The sequence below is a fragment of the Hyperolius riggenbachi genome, chromosome 2 (genome assembly GCF_040937935.1).
Source record: "Hyperolius riggenbachi isolate aHypRig1 chromosome 2, aHypRig1.pri, whole genome shotgun sequence".
Classification (NCBI taxonomy): Eukaryota; Metazoa; Chordata; class Amphibia; order Anura; family Hyperoliidae; genus Hyperolius; species Hyperolius riggenbachi.
The window spans coordinates 172,484,442-172,502,841 of record NC_090647.1 but is presented as its reverse complement, the minus strand read 5'-3'; the positions used below and the strand labels follow the sequence as shown (position 1 = coordinate 172,502,841).

The window sequence follows — 18,400 nt, the reverse complement described above, 5'->3', positions numbered from 1 at the left end:
CCATTAAAACACATTTAGAATAAAATAATTCTTGGCATAATGTCCCACCTAAAGAAAGCCTAATTGCAAAAACAAGATATAGTTCATTTCATTGTGATAAGTAATGATAAAGTTATAGACGAATGAATGGAAGGAGCGCTGAAAGGTGAAAATTGCTCTGGTGCTCAGGGGGTAAAACCCCTCAGTGGTGAAGTGGTTAAAGAGCACTTCATGATTTACTGTTATTTTGGGATTTGACACCTGTGGATTTGGTGCTTCTTGGGGCAAAACCCGTTTCCAGAGACTTTGGAGGTGTCATTCTCTATTGCATTCCTTTGCAAGCAACTGTTGGTATTCCATTATTGCCATAACTGAGATGCTAGACCTATCTGTTAGACAATATTGCTAGAAGGTAAATTGTTAATTTTATCTTTATTACTGGGTCTCCAGATTCCAATTAAATTGCTTAGCACTATACTGCTAGTTTATGGGTATCACTGGAGGTTGTGGGTTTTACCAGAGTTGGACAAGAGCAGGACCCATCTAACATAGCTAAACCTACAGGTGCGCCACATTACCTATACTGAGGAACCCATGCCTGGATACCTATACTGGGGCACCTATTCCTGGCTACCTATACTGAAAACACCTAATCTTGGCTACCTATACTGGGGCACCTATTCCTGGCTACCTATACTGGAGATGCCTACACCTGGCTTCCATATGGGGGGGCTGGGAGGGAGTGGTGCACATCCAGGTTACTATACTGGGGTGGGAGGGAGGGCACATTATATAATGTAGGGGGCGGGTCCAAATTCCACATTGGGTCCCCGAGGTCTGTAGCTACGCCACTGATTATGGTAACATGCTCATTATCACACATATTATCCAGAAATGTATTGTAGAAACTGTGTTTGGATAACGTTATCCATCACAACACAGGGGTGTGAACATGCCATACAATTGACCTGCGCATTGTGTTGCTGCATGTGAATGCACTGTCCATAGAATGGGCAGTGCACATTGTGTAAATGTATCATCCTTTGAATCTGATTAATCCACAGCAATGTTCCTGTTCATCCTAGGGTAGTTTCTGCTGAGTTTCTGCTCAGCATACAGACAAGCAATGTAATCCATTGCTCTCCCATTTTTCCCCTGTCTGTGACCATTGTCAGCACACACACTTATGCTGGTGTGTGTGCATGGTACATATGGATGCATTTCAGCAGCTCCCTCCTTGGGGGATTAGTTTGATGCATCATCTGTCCCAGAAGAGGACAGCAAGGGTATCCACTCCTAATCTTTAGATTGGCTTGACGCACTGAATGTTTGCATGTATGTACTGTGTGTTACAGGGCCCCAGTTAGGACACATACTAACAAAGGCAAACTCTATGCGGTGTATGTGACTAGTATGAGCTGTTGCTCTGTGGAACGCTGGCGCAGTTTCCTCACATAGCGTGCAGACCTACACTTACATACACCTGTGCACACGTCATAGTGCCGCTGGAGGCATGTTTGATCTTGCCGTTCAGCTCAAACATGTCTCCGGCGGCTCTATGACACGTGCGCATACGTACGTAAGCGTATGTCTGCACGCTATGTGAGGCAACTGCGCCAAGTAGATCACACAGGGCTATGTCCTATTCCCAGTGATAAGTAGCTTGCAACATGCAAGCTACTTATCACCTGGCCATCGCTTGAAGATTAATGACAAATCCAATTGCCGGCTTCACTCATGCAATGGCCAAGCATTAAAAGCAATACTCAGGTCAATGGTAGTTATTTGCCTGAGCATTGCTCCTGTATACCAGGCGATGGGGAGTGAGGTTTTGTGATGTTGAGCTGTCCTTTAGCACCATGACATCGCTGGCTCACTCCCCCGGGAGAAGCGTGGGCACCCTTCTATCACTCAACATCCGCCGATAAAGCCACAAGGCTCCCTGCCACTCACCTGAAGTCTGCCACTGTATGCCAAGCTCTACTAGCACCGTCACTTCCCATTGCTCTGCACTGACCAGTGGGGACTGCTGCTGCTTCATCTTCTATACTGGAGCTCCAATAAAAGCATATTCATAGCAGCCAACAGGGCTCCCATTCCATCGTGAATTAGGAGATTTTTGTTGAGTGTCCATGTCAGACACAAAGCTTTGAAGCTTGGAAGACATTGGAGCCCATTTAAAAATCAACTGCAAAGAAAACTGATGCAAAAGGGGAGATGTTGCTCCAAGTTATCAGTCTGAATCCGTATATTATACTCTATAATGTATGAAAGCTGATTGGCTGCTCTATACAACCAACTTTTGTTTAATTTTTATTAACCACTTTACCACCCGCGGTACGAATTTCTCCGTCCCCCCCTAAAAAACCATGGGACGGAGAAATCCGTACCTCCCGCGCTACCGCCGCTCGTGCGCGCACTCCTGCCACTCGTGCACGCCGCCGCCCGCTCGCCCGGAGATCAATGAGTGGGAAAATCCATTCCCGTTCATTGATCTGAGCCCCCGAAATGATCTGCTGCTTCTATGAGAAACAGCGCGATCATTGTGATTTGCCCAGCCTCGTAGTGCTCCCTGTAAGCGTCCTTCCGGACAGGTCGCATTAAACAAACTCACTGTGGCCATCTTGTGGCCAAATAGTAAAACTACACCCTAAAGCATTTTACATATACAAATACATTAGTTTTACACAAAAAAAATTTACTCATTACCTCCCACACTCCCCAATTATTTTTTTTTTGTAATAAAAAAAAAACATAAATAGTTACCTTAGGGACTGAACTTTTTAAATATTTATGTCAAGAGGGTATAACACTGTCACTTTATAAACTACAGGCTTGTAATTAGGGATGGATGCAAAACTGAAAAAAATGCACCTTTATTTCCAAATAAAATATTGGCGCCAAACATTGTGATAGGGACATAATTTAAATGGTTTTATAACCGGGACAAATGGGCAAATACATTTCATGGGTTTTAATTACAGTAGCATGCATTATTTAAAAACTATAATGGCTGAAAACTTTTCCCATTAAAACACATTTAGAATAAAATAATTCTTGGCATAATGTCCCACCTAAAGAAAGCCTAATTGGTGGCGAAAAAAACAAGATATAGTTCATTTCATTGTGATAAGTAATAATAAAGTTATAGACGAATGAATGGAAGGAGCGCTGAAAGGTGAAAATTGCTCTGGTGTTCAAGGGGGAAAACCCCTCAGTGGTGAAGTGGTTAAAGAGGACCTAAACTCCCACAGGAGAAAAGGAAAACACAGAGAACCCTTATTTGTATTTAGAGATAACTATATAGAATAGAATACACCCTATTGCACGCTAACATCATTGCAGAAAGGCAGAGTGTTACCATTGATTAAAGAAACCTTTATGGAACAGGAAGTTATCATCTAAAGACTAAATCAAGGGATAAAAAAGGACCATTGTAGCCCCTTACACACTTCAATGAGTTCTGGTTCACCATGAGCTTGCTGGTTAGTCTGTACCTCTGGGTGTTTCAAGTCCTACTCCATAGAGCCACATTAATCCATGCCACGCACTGATGAAGACCAACCAGTCTTAAACAGTCAGTATGCATGTTGGATTATTGTGGCTCTGTACAATTAACAGCTGACACATCATTGCATTCCAGCGAATCTGGAGGTGTGTTTAGCTTCTAAGGGTAACAATGGTTTATTTGCATATTTTAGCAGTGATGCACTGGTAGACATCTCAGAGCTAACTCCAGCCTGAATTATCGCAAATACTTTCTGTTTTAAGAAAGCAAACTTTTGTTTTCCAAGGGATAAAAAGGTAAGACAGTGAAATAGCAAAACATGTTGTATATATATATCACTGAAAATAGTGCATTGCCTGATGCTTTCCTTTGAATCTGTTCAGTAATGCAAACTGGAAAAAACATGTATCCTGTTAATACTTTATACTAGAGTTATTGCAGAATCTGAAATGCAATGTGTGGCTACGGTCACCCAGACCTTCCAGGAATGAAGTCAGCTGGAGATTGCCTCTCTTTTCTTTTGTCGCACTGCAGGGATAAGCCTCTAATTCACAGCCACTTCATGAAATTCTGCACATTATTACCAATAAATATGTCAGAAGGCATTTCCACCTCATCCTGACATGCTTGGGTTGCTTTCAGAAGCACGGTGAGAATACACTTGGCAAACAAATAGATTGTTCCTGTGAAAAAAAATAAATAAATAAATAAATATATATATACATACATACATACATATATATATATATATATATATATATATATATATATATATATATATATTAACTCACTATAGGTGAACAAAAAGGAAAGCAGTCATTTCATGTGTGGAGTTGCATCACATCAGTGTTCCAGTCTCCATGAACAGCTTGAGAGGATACTCCATTTGGATGCAGCTTCTGTGAAGAGAAAAAATATTAAGCCATTCTTTATATGTTAGCCATTTGTGGGTTCAAAATGTCCCATTTACTTTTTGCCTTTGTATCTAGCTACTAGCTAATGTAATGTAGTCCCATCGTAAAGAGATTTTACCAATTTGTTAAAAAAATAAATCTATAATGTGTATTATGGTATGCTATGAGGATGGGTGTGAATATTTTTGCGAAGTATGAAACTGTCTCAGTTTATGTGGGGTTCTGCCTCTCTCTGCAGCGTGCAGTCCACCAGCATGAGGCAAGTAAGCTAACCCCTTCTGCCGCGGGCGGACAGCGCCCCCATACACACCGGTATTCCCTAGTACACAAATCATTGTAGTGTAAAGTATTGGCTGCCCCTTAATACCTCAATAACTCCCCTCTTTCTGCATGTGTAGCTAGCTTCACAGAGCATAAAATATTGCAGCTCTTATGAGTAATTAAAGAGGATAATAAAGTAATGATAAAGTGAAAATAAAGTAATGATAAAGTAGTGCTTAAGTAGTACTGCTTAATTTGTACAATAATTATTTATAAATGATTTAGTCAATGTTTGCCCATTGTAAAATCTTTCTTCTCCCTGATTTAAAGTCTGATATTTATCATATGGTGACATCTTTACTGCTGGCAGGTGATGTCTGCGGTAAGAGATGATGCAATTTTGGCAGTTGGAAACAACTGTTATTTCCCACAATGCAAAAAGGCTCCCACAGTGTGATGTTAGCACCCCGGTGCTGACATCACACTGTGGGAGGGGTTTCACCACAATAACAGTCATACGGAGCCCCCTGATGATCTGTCTGAGAAAAGGAATAGATTTCTCGTGGGAAAGGTGGTATCAGCTACTGATTGGGATGAAAATCAATCCTTGGTTAGGGTTTCTCTTTAACTCCACTGATCAAAAAGTGACACACCCAGTAATAACTATGCTGGCAGGATGGCTGAACAATGTATGTTGGTGTCTCTGCAGACAAGTCCAAGATAACATGTTTACATAATGGTTAGGGGGCATAACTAGAACCTTCTGGACCTCCCAGCAAAACCCTAAAGGTTGGGCACCTCCTCCCCCAAAATTGCCTAAACCAGGACACAGATGCAGACAGGACAGAGAACCTGTGTCACTGCTGGAAGTAGGTATGATAGGACCCTCCTCTGCCACTATTCTGGTAATCACAGCAAAATCAGGCCCCTTTAGACCTCAGGACATCAGGCCCTCTGGCTCCCCCTTAGCCTTACTTTGTAAGCAGGGCTGGTTCAAGTAACAATTGGGCCCTAGGGCAAAATTAGCCTGAGGGCCCCCCAACAGACACCCCCCGACCAAAAAGCATCATTAGAGGCCCTTTGTTGCAGCCAAATTTCCCTCCTGGGCCCCTGAGCTGGCTGATGACCCTCCCCCAATCACCTCCCAACTTAACAGACTCTGCAGAGTCCCTAGGGAGCAACAGTTAAGATGAGGGAGGGACAACTTTGGGGCCCCTACAGGCACTGGGGCCCTGGGGCAATTGCCCATTTTTCCTATGGTAGCTCCGGCCCTGCTTGTAAGACACAAGTTATAACATCATAATTGTAGAGTAAGGAATATGTTGGTCTCAGGGCCGGGCCGAGGCATAGGCTGGAGAGGCTCCAGCCTCAGGGCGCAGTGTAGGAGGGGGCGCACAATTCATTCAGCTGTCATTCCTAATTGTGTATGAAGCAGAAAGAAATAACAAAAGGGGATACATAGCAGTGACTGCAAGCCAGATAACTAGATATTAAGGTGTTGGGGAGGTTGTGGGCCCTGTGGCCCAATTAGTCTAATAGCAATCAGTGTGTGACAGCTGGGGTGGGAGGGATGGAGGGGCGCACTTTGGTGTCTCAGCCTTGGGTGCTGGAGGACCTTGTCCCTGCTCTGGTTGGTCTCCCCATCATATCATAATATAAGAGCTAACGTGTGTGTAGCAGGGGCGTGACTAGAGAGGAGCAGCCCATGTGTGTGTAGCAGGGGCGTGACTAGAGAGGATCAGCCCCTGCGATCGCAAGGGGGCCCAGAGCTGTTTTGGGACCCCGATTACTAACCTTTCCTTTCTCCAATACAGGAGACTATACTTCAGATCAGGTGTTTTTGTGGCTACACTAGTTATCGGTGTGAAGATCATGATGGCCACACTTGTTTTATGACCTTTGTGAAACGGGCCTCAAGGCTTTGAAGGGCATCAAGGGGAGGCAAGGTGTGAACATTGGAAAGGCCCATCAAAGTTTTGCTGGAGAGCCCCATGAATTGTAGTTACTGCACTGGTGTGTAGTCAAGAAATGGAGCCCCGGACAAAGCATATGCTTCTATCAAGGTTTGTGCATTTGTAAATTGTAATCTGGTAAATAAAGATGTAGCACAAAGAAGGCATCCCACAGATAGTATAGATAGAGATACAGATATTGATATATAATTTGTAAAGCAGCAACATATTCCATGGCACTGTACAGAGTAAGAAACAAACATGGGGCACATAATAATACAGACTATGGTGTACACAAAATATAGAGACATTGGTACATAAAACAGAAATGGTAGGCATCGCAGTGACTAATGTAACATAACAAACAAAGTGTATAGCAATTTCCAAGACAAAAAAAGTGACAGAGCCCTGCCTTTGCATACTTATAGTTGAAAGGGATATATATACTGTATATATGTGTGTGTATATATATATATATATATATACTGTATATAAATATACACATTGTAAGCTCGCAAGGGCAGGGACCTCCTCCTAGTGTTTCTCATACCGCTGTAATTTTAACATATGCACATGTACCAACTACACATCAACTATGTATGTATTTGTATTTATTCTATTCAATGCCATGACTGTACAGTGTCTTTTACTTCTCATGTATATTTGTTCCCCATTATTTGTTTGTACTATGTACAGCGCTACGGAAGATGTCGGCGCTATATAAATAAAAATAATAATAATAATAATATACAGTGCTCCCATAATTATACATACCCCTGGCAAGTTTGGCTATTACAGCAATCAAACACTTCCTATAATTGCAGACCACATTTTTGCAAGTCTCCACAGGTATTTTTGCCCATTCATCTTTAGCACTGAGCTCCAAATCTGTCAGGTTTGAGGGTCTTTTTGCCATCACACTGATCTGTAGCTCCCTCCACAGATTCTCAATTGGATTCAAGTCAGGACTCTGGCGGGACCACCCCAAAATATTAATGTTGTTGTCTGTTAACCATTTCTTTACCATTTTTGCTGTGTGTTTTGGGTCATTGTCATGCTGGAATGTCCACTGGTGGCCAAGGCCAAGTTTCTCTGCAGACTGCCTGATGTTGTCATTGAGAATCCTCATGTATTGTTCTTTTTCATGGTGACATTTACTGTGATTAGGTTCCCTGGTCCATTGGCTGAAAAACACCCCCAAAGCATTAGGTTCCCACCACCATATTTGACAGTGGGGATGGTGTTCTTTGGGTTGAAGGCTTCTCCTTTTTTATGCCAAATTAAGCAAACATCATTGTGACCAAACAATTCAATTTTTCTGACCATAACACAGAAGACTAGAAGTCTTCTGCTTTGTCCAGATGAGCATTTGCAAAGGCCAAGCAAGCTTTTGTGTGCCTTCTGGAGAAGTGGCGTCCTCCTTGGTCTGCATCCGTGGAACCCAGCAGTGTCCGTTGGAATGTCTGCCTTGAGACATTGCCACCAGCAGAGCCCAGATTTACCAGGATGGCCTTGGTGGTGTTTCTTGGATTATTTTTCACTTCTCTCACTATCCTCCTGTTCAGCACAGGTGTCACTTTTGGCTTCCAACCACGTCCTCTGAGATTTTGCACAATGCAGAACATCTTGTATTTTTTTCATAATACTTTGCGCTGTAGCCACTGGAACTTGAAAACATTTAGAAATGGCCTTGTAGCCCTTTCCTGATTTATGAGCAGCTACAATGCGCAGCCACAGGTCCTTACTGAGCTCCTTTGTCTTAGCCATGACTGTCCACAAACCAACTGCAGTGAGCTACTGATTTTCACCTGTTGAGTTGATTAAAACAGCTGTTCCTAATTAATCAGGGTAATTAGGATGCTTTAGAATAGCTTGGACTATTTGGAATGGTATAGAACTTTGGATTCTCCCACAAACTGTGACAGTTTATGAGGGGTATGAATAATTTTGTACTGGACTCTTTTTGCTCAAATGTAAATAAAAGCTGAGAAATGTTTTCCCCCACAATAATGCCTCTTGTACATGGTCTTATTATCTTTTGGGAGACACCTATGTCATTTCCCATCAAAAAATTACTTGCTGGTGGAATAAAAGTAACTTTGAGTCAAAATTTGCCAGGGGTATGAAAAATTATGGGCAGCACCGTATAATATATATATATATATATATATATATATATATATATATATATATATATATATATATATATATATATATATATATATATATACCGAAAAATAGTAGGAGGAAAAAAATCAATACATTAAGAGTGAGAAGTGAAAAAACAAAAAAACAGAAGAAAGATCAAGAAGTGATTGCTATTCGCCATGTAATTAATTCATGTTGCTTGATCCACAATGAGCCTCAACATCATCAACTTTACTGCTGGCAGACAAGGAAAAAAAAACTAGACAGCACCAACTGCCTTTATTTATAAACAAGCACAGAGGGAGATACTGGTTGCTTTGCAGTTGGAAATAGGTGGCATTTCCCACAATGCAACAAAGTTCACAGAAAGGAAACTGTCATGACCAAGGTCATGACACCACAATGTGGGAGGGGATTCTAGACAATATCAGCCATACAGACCACCCTAATGATCTATTTAAGAAAGTGTAGAGATTTCTCATGGAAATGGGGTATCAGCTACTGATTGGGGTGAAGGTCAATCTGTGGTTAAAATTCCTCTTTAATGGACCACTGTTGTGAAAATCTTAAAATTCAAATATATATATAAACAAAACACATACAAATAATAAGTATGTTTCTTCCAGAGTAGTCCATCTCTCCAAAGGGGATTCTCAGCATAGCCTTTATTCTTTATAAAGGCACTCACTTTACACAAAGATGCTGGCCATCCTCTGTGCTCGCTGCACACTTTTTTGGTAACAGTAAAAAAAGGGCGCAGGAGGCTAGTGGACAAATCGGGCGCCGCCATTCACTCCCATAATAATTATCGTTTACTGGGCGCCGAACAGGAAAAAAGGGCGCCCGAGAATAATAACGTTTTCCAACGGCGCCCGAAGATTTTTCATGTTTTATAACTGCTTGTGATGATTTACGTTTCTTATTTCAATAAAACATTATTTTAAATGTTATCCCTTACTGTTTTAAAACATTATTATTCTCGAAACAAAGCGATCAGTACGTAACGTAAATTGTAATATATTTTATCCCTTACTGTTTTTAAAACATTATTCTACACACAATACAGTGATCACTAAGGAGGGTCTTAGGTTTAGGCACCAACAGGGGGGTCTTAGGTTTAGGCACCAACAGGGAGGTCTTAGGTTTAGGCACCACCAGGGGGGTCTTAGGTTTAGGCACCAACAGGGAGGTCTTAGGTTTAGGCACCAACAGGGGGGTCTTAGGTTTAGGCACCAACAGGGGGGTCTTAGGTTTAGGCACCAACAGGGGGGGTCTTAGGTTTAGGCACCAACAGGGGGGTCTTAGGTTTAGGCACCAACATGGGGGTCTTAGGTTTAGGCACCAACAGGGGGGTCTTAGGTTTAGGCACCAACAGGGGGGTCTTAGGTTTATGCACCAACAGGGGGGTCTAGGGGTTAGGGGTAGGTACAGGGAGGGTAACTTAGGTACCAACAGGGGGGGTCTTAGGTTTAGGCATCAACAGGGGGGTCTAGGGGTTAGGGGTAGGTACAGGGAGGGTTACTTAGTAATTTTTTTTAAACGTTATTATACGTTTCACAATTTAACGAAAGATTAACGTTTTTACAATTGCCGATTTGATGCACAATATTTAATGATTTATAACTTTATAAAACATTAATTTTAAACGAAATACAGTACAATACATTTTTAAACGTTATCCATGCTTATCGTTTAAAACCCTGGGGCCCTTTTTTCCCAGCGCCCCTTTTTAACGTACGCCACTTTTTTGGCAGTTGGATGGAGCAACTGCCATTCACTAAGTCCTTTTGAAAATAAAGAAAACCCTGAGAACCCCCCAGGAGGAGATGGCCTAGTCCAAAACCTGTTGGTTCTGTCAGATTTCTACTACCTGCTGTGACTACAACATAGCAGAAAGGTAATTTATGGCTCTGGAAGAAACATACTTCTCTGTACGTTTACATACATTTTAAATTTTAAGATTTACACGACAGTGGTCCTTTAAGTACACTTATCCTTAGAGTAGATCTACATTGTCAAAGCATGACAAAAACTGTAAGGATGCATAAGTACAATTCAGATGTATGGAGCAGTGATAAAACTAAAAACTAGTGACAGCTGAATTGTGCTGTATGCAGTGTAACTGCTAAGCTGAAGCTGTTAAGCTAAAATGCAATATATCATTCCAAGCACTTACCTAAAGGCACATTCTCCTCAGCACTTGAACTTATCTAGTTCCATAATGTGAAGATATTCAATCACACTGGGCAATGCTAATCTAATTACTACAGCTATCCTATTTGAAAACCATTAATGCTAATCCATTATCAAAGTCCACAGCTCAGACATTATATATTACCTGGGAATTATTACCAGCTGTATAAAAGACTAAAACTGCTGTACACTGGACCCTGATCTCTGAGGACTTCATTGCCACTTCTCAAACCTTTCCAAATGCAAATGTCTAGACGACCCGGCCCTAGACTTTTTGCCGCCTGAGGCAATTTTTAAAGAAATCGCCGCCGCCGCCCCCCCCCCCCCTAATCCGTTGTTGTGGGGGGCCGCCCGAGCTGGAGGGGATAGCGGGCAGGAAGGGGATATTGGGCCTAGCGGCGGGGAGGGGGGTCGGACCCCCCCTCCCTCGCCTGGGTCCCCCATCCTCCGCTCCCCTCCAGCTTTAAAAAGGTCAGTGCTGTGGCTGCAGTTATTCGTAAGAGACAACGGGCGGGGATTACTCACCTCTTCCTCGTTCCAGGCCAGCGTGCGCTCCACTGACGTCACTTCCTGCGGCGTAGCTAACCTGATGTTCATTTGAATAATGACATAATGAACTTAAAGCTTGGACTTGATGGGGATATCGTAGGAGGCTGATGGAGAGGACTTGGAAATTGTAGACTCAAGACAGCAAAATGGAGATAGGCAAATACAATACTTGCTACATGCCAAATATGGCCTAGAGGAGTATGTATGAGATGCACTATAAGGGCCTACTATGATGGAACTACTAAGGCAAAAACGAAATAAGCCCTAAAATGGGGGAATTACGTAGGAGGCAGTATGAAGGGGACAATTAGAGGCATGTTAAATTAATGAAATATAGGAGGGCCAATATATGGAGGGGGCACTTAAATCTGAAGGCATTATAGTAGGAGGGCACTACAAGGGAGCACTATAAATAGGAAGCATTATAATTGGAGGAGGAAGCACTATATAAAGAGTGTTGTTGAGGTGGAAGATCCTTGTGCTAAATTGAGAGATCATAACTGAACTTGTTTATGTGCTGAAGATTTATTTATCGCTATGTTGTATTTTCGACTTGGTGATTAAAGCTGCTTTGAGACTTTTATTCCTGCATGCAATTTATTAGGATTATTTTAGTCATTGTTGAATTCCTGAATGACCATATACAGCAGCACGTTTCAGATTTATTATGCATAAACGGAACAGCCTATTGTGGAAAAAAAAATGTAAAACTGATAGATATCTTGCAGCTTGGATTTTTTCATCTCATTAGTTTAGTTCAGCTTTTATTTTAGGTAGAAAGGATGTTATGTAAAATAAAAGGAAAGCCAGATTGTGTTATTTGAGAGAGTGAAAAATCATGTGCAGGAATGTATGGCCAATTGCTGTCAGCATACAGATGGGATTTTAAGAATAAGTGTTTATCCCATTCATGTTGTATACATTGAAAGCAGTAGGGGCAGAAATATGGAGTTTTCAAACCATAGTTACAGGAAGAGAAAAAAGGAATGTTTGGCACCTGCATCAAAGTCCACTTACACAGTAATCCACATAGTGTGCATATAGAATTTCTACTGTTGTCAATCTTTAGAACATGAAGGCCACTTTTACACTTGGATTGGAATCCTGTGTTGCGTTACCCTATTTTACTGCAGGGTAATACAACAGAAATGCAAGGCAATGGGGTCTAGCACACTTACCATGTCATGTTGTGCTGGAAGTGTCCGAGCAGCCTCCGAGCCACCACAAAGTCAACAAAGCCAACAGCGTGTTACCGCTGGACTTCCGCAGAAATGCATTTGAGACAGAACTAATGTACGTCAATGGATGACCCAGAGATTGCGGTGCGCATGGAAAAAGTGATAGGATAGGAGACAATGCTTTCTGACACTGGCCATTGTGCTTCCCTCCAAAACACCTTGGTAGTCTTAAGATTTCAGTGTTCCTGCAAGTACTCAACAGAATACCCGAGCAGCTCAGGGTGACCCAAAACCACTAGGAAAGTATAAGAGATCAAAAGAGCCCGTAAAGTGCTCCTACTAAAAAAGCAATGCTTAGTGTGGTTTGCCTTCTTAAAAACAGAAGGTATTTGCCAGCTGACCACTGCTATAGCATTAATACTATAGTACGCACTCCACACAAGGAAAATTTGGGGTTTCGGTGTTCGCCAGAACACAAATTATTTCTCTCTCCAAGTTGCTACGACTCAGAGGGGGAATAGTATTATCATTGCCGGGAATTTGAGAGGCAGTAGGGTGAGCCGTCATTCAGCTTACCCTGCGCCCAACTCACTGGCAGAATCTTAAGCTGGATACAACGAAACAGCCCTGAAAATAACCAAGATAATGATTTACAAAAGACACAGCCTCATATGCAATTAACTAGAAGATCATTTGTCAATCAAAATTATTTTGAGTATTTTATCGCTTGCTGGTGGCTTAAAATTAATTTCATTTACAAGCGGTAATAGTAGGGGTGGTTCAGCACCTCTGTGGGAAAAGGCACAGGAGACAGAAAACGGGAGCCCAGTAGTGCAATACGTCAAAAACACAATAGATGTAAGTAAGTAAAGGGCACTACTCACAAGGGGAGGTTGCTGGGGCCAACTAACCACAGGAAGCAGGTGGAGACAATGAACCCGACTCCACTCGGGGCGGTCCTAGCCAGAACCGGAGTCATGGTCGCTCTCTTAGTAAAAAAGGATTTGGGACTCAACCAGTGGTGGCTCCACTAGTGGTATGTCACCACCCCCTGGACAGGGTCTGTACAGGGGTAAACTTAGCACAATGTAGGAAAGAGGCGCCCTGGTATAATAAAAGCAACTACAATCAGCTTAAAAACAATAAACAATATGAGGTATCTTACCTCAATGACGAAATATCTGTAATTTATACAAAAGATTTTTATTTAGCACAGGCAACGCGTTTCACGGGTCTCAGCCTGCTTCATCAGGCCAATGGCAGTGCCAAATAGAAAAAATCCTTTAGCATAGGGAGCCTCCCTATGCTAAAGTATTTTTTCTATTTGGCACTGCTGAAGAAGCGGGCTGAGACCCGCGAAACGCATTGCCTGTGCTAAATAAAAATCTTTTGTATAAATTACAGAGATTTCGTCATTGAGGTAAGATACCTCATATTATTTATCGTTTTTAAGCTGATTTTAGATGCTTTTATTATACCAGGGCGCCTCTTTCCTTCATTGTGCTAAATTTTATTTACAAGTTGTGAAAACATTACCTAGAAGAAAACTCAGGTGAAAAAGTAAATTGCATATGGGCCCCAGTCCTCTTTTCTTTGGAAGCTTTATTTTGTTCTAACTGTGGACATAGAGCTGATGTGACTTGCTAAAAAGCTCTAGTTGTGTTTCAACTGACATTCTCCAAGGAGAATTGCAGTATTTTGGCTTGTTAATTTGAATTCTGGATTTCTGAGGGTCTTTCTGAGCCCACTAACACTCAGATCCTGAGGAGCCTTGACCTTGAAATTCTGCTTCTATCTCTTTGGAGTATCCATTGCTGTTTGTTTACAACTATCCTTACCCCTCTAAAGGGGGCCATACACCTAACGATTTTCCCGCCGATATACAGCAGATTTGTTCACTGTGATCGAATCTGCTGTGAAATCGTTGCGCAAACGCTGACAGAACGATTGATTCGTCCATGCGGAAGATTTCACTCAATCACCGGCGGGTCGGGAGTGTGTCAATAGCGGCGTTCGAATGTCCGATGACCGACGCTAGCAGCAATACACTACCTGCTCGGCTGGCACGTGACCCCGCTGTCACCCTGAGCACGCTGTCACCACTGAGCGCCCTCTACTGTATGAACTTCCCCGGACAGGAAGTACAGTGAAGCTGGAGCCGAGCGCGGAGAATAAGACAGCGGAGACCGGGGGACACGCGCCGGCCGGATCAGATAATGTATGTGGGCGGGCGGCAGCTCCACAGATTGTGATCGGTTTCATGCTGAAATTGATTCACAATCTGTTTGCAGTAAAGGCAGCCATACGATCCCTCTCTGATCAGGTTCGATCAGAGAGGGATCTATTTGTTGGTCGATCAACCAGTGTATGGCCACCTTAACCATTCTGTGCTTGTTTCAAACCTCACTCTATTTCAGGTATGTTGATCTTGTTTGCAGAGCATGCTTTACGTGAACTCTTTATACACTTCCTTACTTTCACACAGTATAAATTAGGATTCATGCAACACACAAAGAAAAGAGTGAGTACAAGCTATAGATTTCATTGATATAACACCAGGTGCATGATGAATATTCATCGCATTGCATCATCACGGAGGAAATATATTTTGGTGAAACAGGAATATCTATTTTAAGATCTCAGACCGCATTTAAATTTGGAAATAACAGTTTTTTTAACCTTTAATTAAAAAAAGATGCAGGAACCATGTGGAAAATGTATGCAGATCTGTTTTGTTTATTAAAATTGAAATGTAAAAATCATAGAAAGAGTCAGTTACAAAGCTCAGGCTAGAAAGCTATCTGAGAACAGAAGCCTGAAGTATAGTGAGGTACGAGACAGAGGACTGAGTTATAAAGAGGCACAAGGGGTAGAATGAACAGTATATAAGAAAACATAATGCATGGAAAAAAATGGGGTATAATGTACTGAGAAAAAGCTTAAAGCACACCTGGCTCATGGCAAAGCTACCAAAGGTAAGCACAAAGGTATGTTTATGCTGGATCTACATATCTCTGTGCTTTGTCCATTCCTCACATTGTTCCTCCTGGTCGCTGTCATGAGTTATGCCAGGATGCAGCATGGCATAAAGTAATTGCACGTGGTGAACCTTCACCACAGCACACTGTTCAGGGAGGGCTGACACACACTGCCAAGGATTTTTCAATGCATCTGTTTTTGAAAAATACATTCTCATTGACTTGAATGATAATTGCAGCAAAATTGATTGCAGCAGTTTTGCCGCAATTCTCATTCAAGTCAATGGTGATGCAAAATGTTTGGCCGTGTGCCCTTAAACCTTGACAGTGATTGAGCAAGCACTTGAAGACTGATTGGCCAGATATGTGCTGGGAACAGACTTAGGATATCCAAAGTGTGGTAAAAGGCTCGGTCCATAACAATACTGCATGCTTTCTCCCCATATTGGAGCCTTTAAAGTCAGCCCATTGACTTTAATGGAATTTACAAATTAGCTTTGACGAGAATGTGTGGAACCACCTTAAGTTGGAGGAAACATGTGCGAGACTGCGCAAGACTGCCAAATGGCGTTCTTGCTCATCCCTACCAGATAAGAGCTTTAATGAGGTATGACAAAAAGAACATTTTGAAATATAAATGGCACATTAAGGTCTAAAGGTGTGGAAATCGATCCCTTGGGCAACAATTTTTGGCCAAACAACTGTAGACACGCCAAACTCTGCTATACAAGAGTAACACATCTGTTACTATGAGAAGGGGAGGAGGGATAATGTAGTGGCTTCAAGCTGTAGGTGTAAAAAGGGGTACAATGGACTCGTCTGCAAATTGTCACTAAAGATCCATAGTGGACCATTAAGCAACCTTGGTAGACCTTTAAAGGACACCTATACACAAGCTAGATTTTCAGCCAAGACAGCCGGTTTGCTACAGTTTTAAAGTAAACATCCAAGCAAAAAATAAAATCAAAATGCACTTACCTGAGGCTTCCTCCAGCCCCTGGCAGCCGTCCTGTGCCCTCGCCAACTCGAAACCTGACCTGGCGAGGTTGGCTTCTGCAACGAAGGACACCGGGAGCCACCGTAGCTGCGGCGAGGGCACAGGACGGCTGCCAGGGGTTGGAGCAGGGCCGGCCTGCCCATGAGGCGGGGTGAGGCGGGTTCCTCAGGCGACAGGAAGTGGAGGGGTGGCACCAGACATAAAGAGGAAGTGTGACTGCGGAGAGGAGAGAGTGTGCAGGCTGCAGTGCAGACTCTGCAGTGAAATCCGGCTGCTCCTGTGGTGCCCGACCCCGCCTTCGACCCCGTGCCTGCACTGCACACACGGTGAGTTGCCCTCCGCTGAGACCGAGTCTGCCCGGACTGTGTTCTGGGACCCGCGGCCGCCCCCCATTAGGCTGTGTGCACCGCCCGCCAGTTCTGCTGCCACGTGCCACCCATGATGCCGCCGGGCCCGGCCTCCGAGTCCGACGACTCCGAGCTCTGCGGCCTCTCCTGTCTCCTCCAAGGCTGTGACGCAGCGCTGCCTAAGCCTGCTGATGGTGGCGGCTGCCGCCCGCTCTGCTGCCCTGGCCCTGCCTGATTGTCACGGACATGGTCCCAGCAGGAGGGGAACAGCGCGAAGATGAGGGAGAGCTGTGCGGACGGCGGGGAAGGGGGGCAATCTCCCCCCTCCTTCCCTCACCTTAGGTGCTCTCCCTCCCTCGCTGTCCCCTCCATTACTGTCCGGGTGGCTGGCGCAGCGGGCGGAACTCACCTCCGTCTCGCTCCAGCACCGGAAGTTCGGGTGCGCAGCCGCTGCCCTGTTCTGGACCAGACCGGAGTAGCGGCAGATCCATCCGGCGCTGCGACGAGACGGAGGTAAGTTCCGCCCACCGCTGCCAGCCACCCGGACAGTAATGGAGGGGACAGCGAGGGAGGGAAAGCACCTAAGGTGAGGGAAGGAGGGGGGAGATTGCCTCCCTTCCCCGCCGTCCGCACAGCTCTCCCTCATCTCTGCGCTGTTCCCCTCCTGCTGGGGGGGACACCTGGCTACCTACTCTGGGGACATATACCCCTGCCTACATATACTGGGGACACATATACACCTGGCTACATATACTGGGACATATACCCCTGCCTACATATACTGGGCATATATACCCCTGACTACATATACTGGGGACATATACCCCTGACTACAAATACTGGGAACATATACCCCTGCCTACATATACTGGGCACATATACCCCTGCCTACATATACTGGGCACATATACCCCTGGTTACCTGTTCTGTGGACATCTCTACCCCTGGCTACCTGTTCTGTGGACATCTCTACCCCTGACTACCTGTTCTGGAGACATCTATACTGCTGGCCACCTATTCTGGGGACACCTATAGACCTGGGGCTACCTATTTTTGGGGAACCACTGCTGTCAGATTGAGTTTATTTTGGTGAACTGCTGCCAGGTGAGAGGTGTCTACCATATAAAGGGGGCATTCTGCCTACTTATGTGAAATGCTGTCTATTTATGTGCCTCATGACTGCTGAATTTGTCTTGTTGGGGGCCTCATGATTTGTTGGGGGCCTCAAGATCACTGAATTTGTCTTGTTAGGGGCCTCATGATTGCTGAATTTGTCTTGTTGGGGGCCTCATGATTGCTAAATTTGTCTTGTTGGGGGCCTCATGATTGCTGAGTTGGTCATGTTGGGGGCCTCATGTTTGCTTGATGGGGGGGGGCTCATGATTGCTTAATTTGT

At 43.6% G+C, this 18,400-nt stretch overlaps 1 long non-coding RNA gene across 1 annotated transcript in view; it reads right to left on the bottom strand.

Moving 5' to 3' along the window:
• Nucleotides 1-3,067: 3,067 nt before the first annotated feature.
• The window catches only part of LOC137544161 (uncharacterized), an 85,788-nt gene continuing 70,455 nt past the window's right edge, over nucleotides 3,068-18,400 (bottom strand). Inside the window, exons 3-4 of the long non-coding RNA XR_011025747.1 lie at nucleotides 4,279-4,386; nucleotides 3,068-4,170 (exon numbers count right to left, since the gene is read on the bottom strand). This is a non-coding gene — a long non-coding RNA (uncharacterized lncRNA). The remainder of the gene's footprint in view (nucleotides 4,171-4,278; nucleotides 4,387-18,400) is intronic.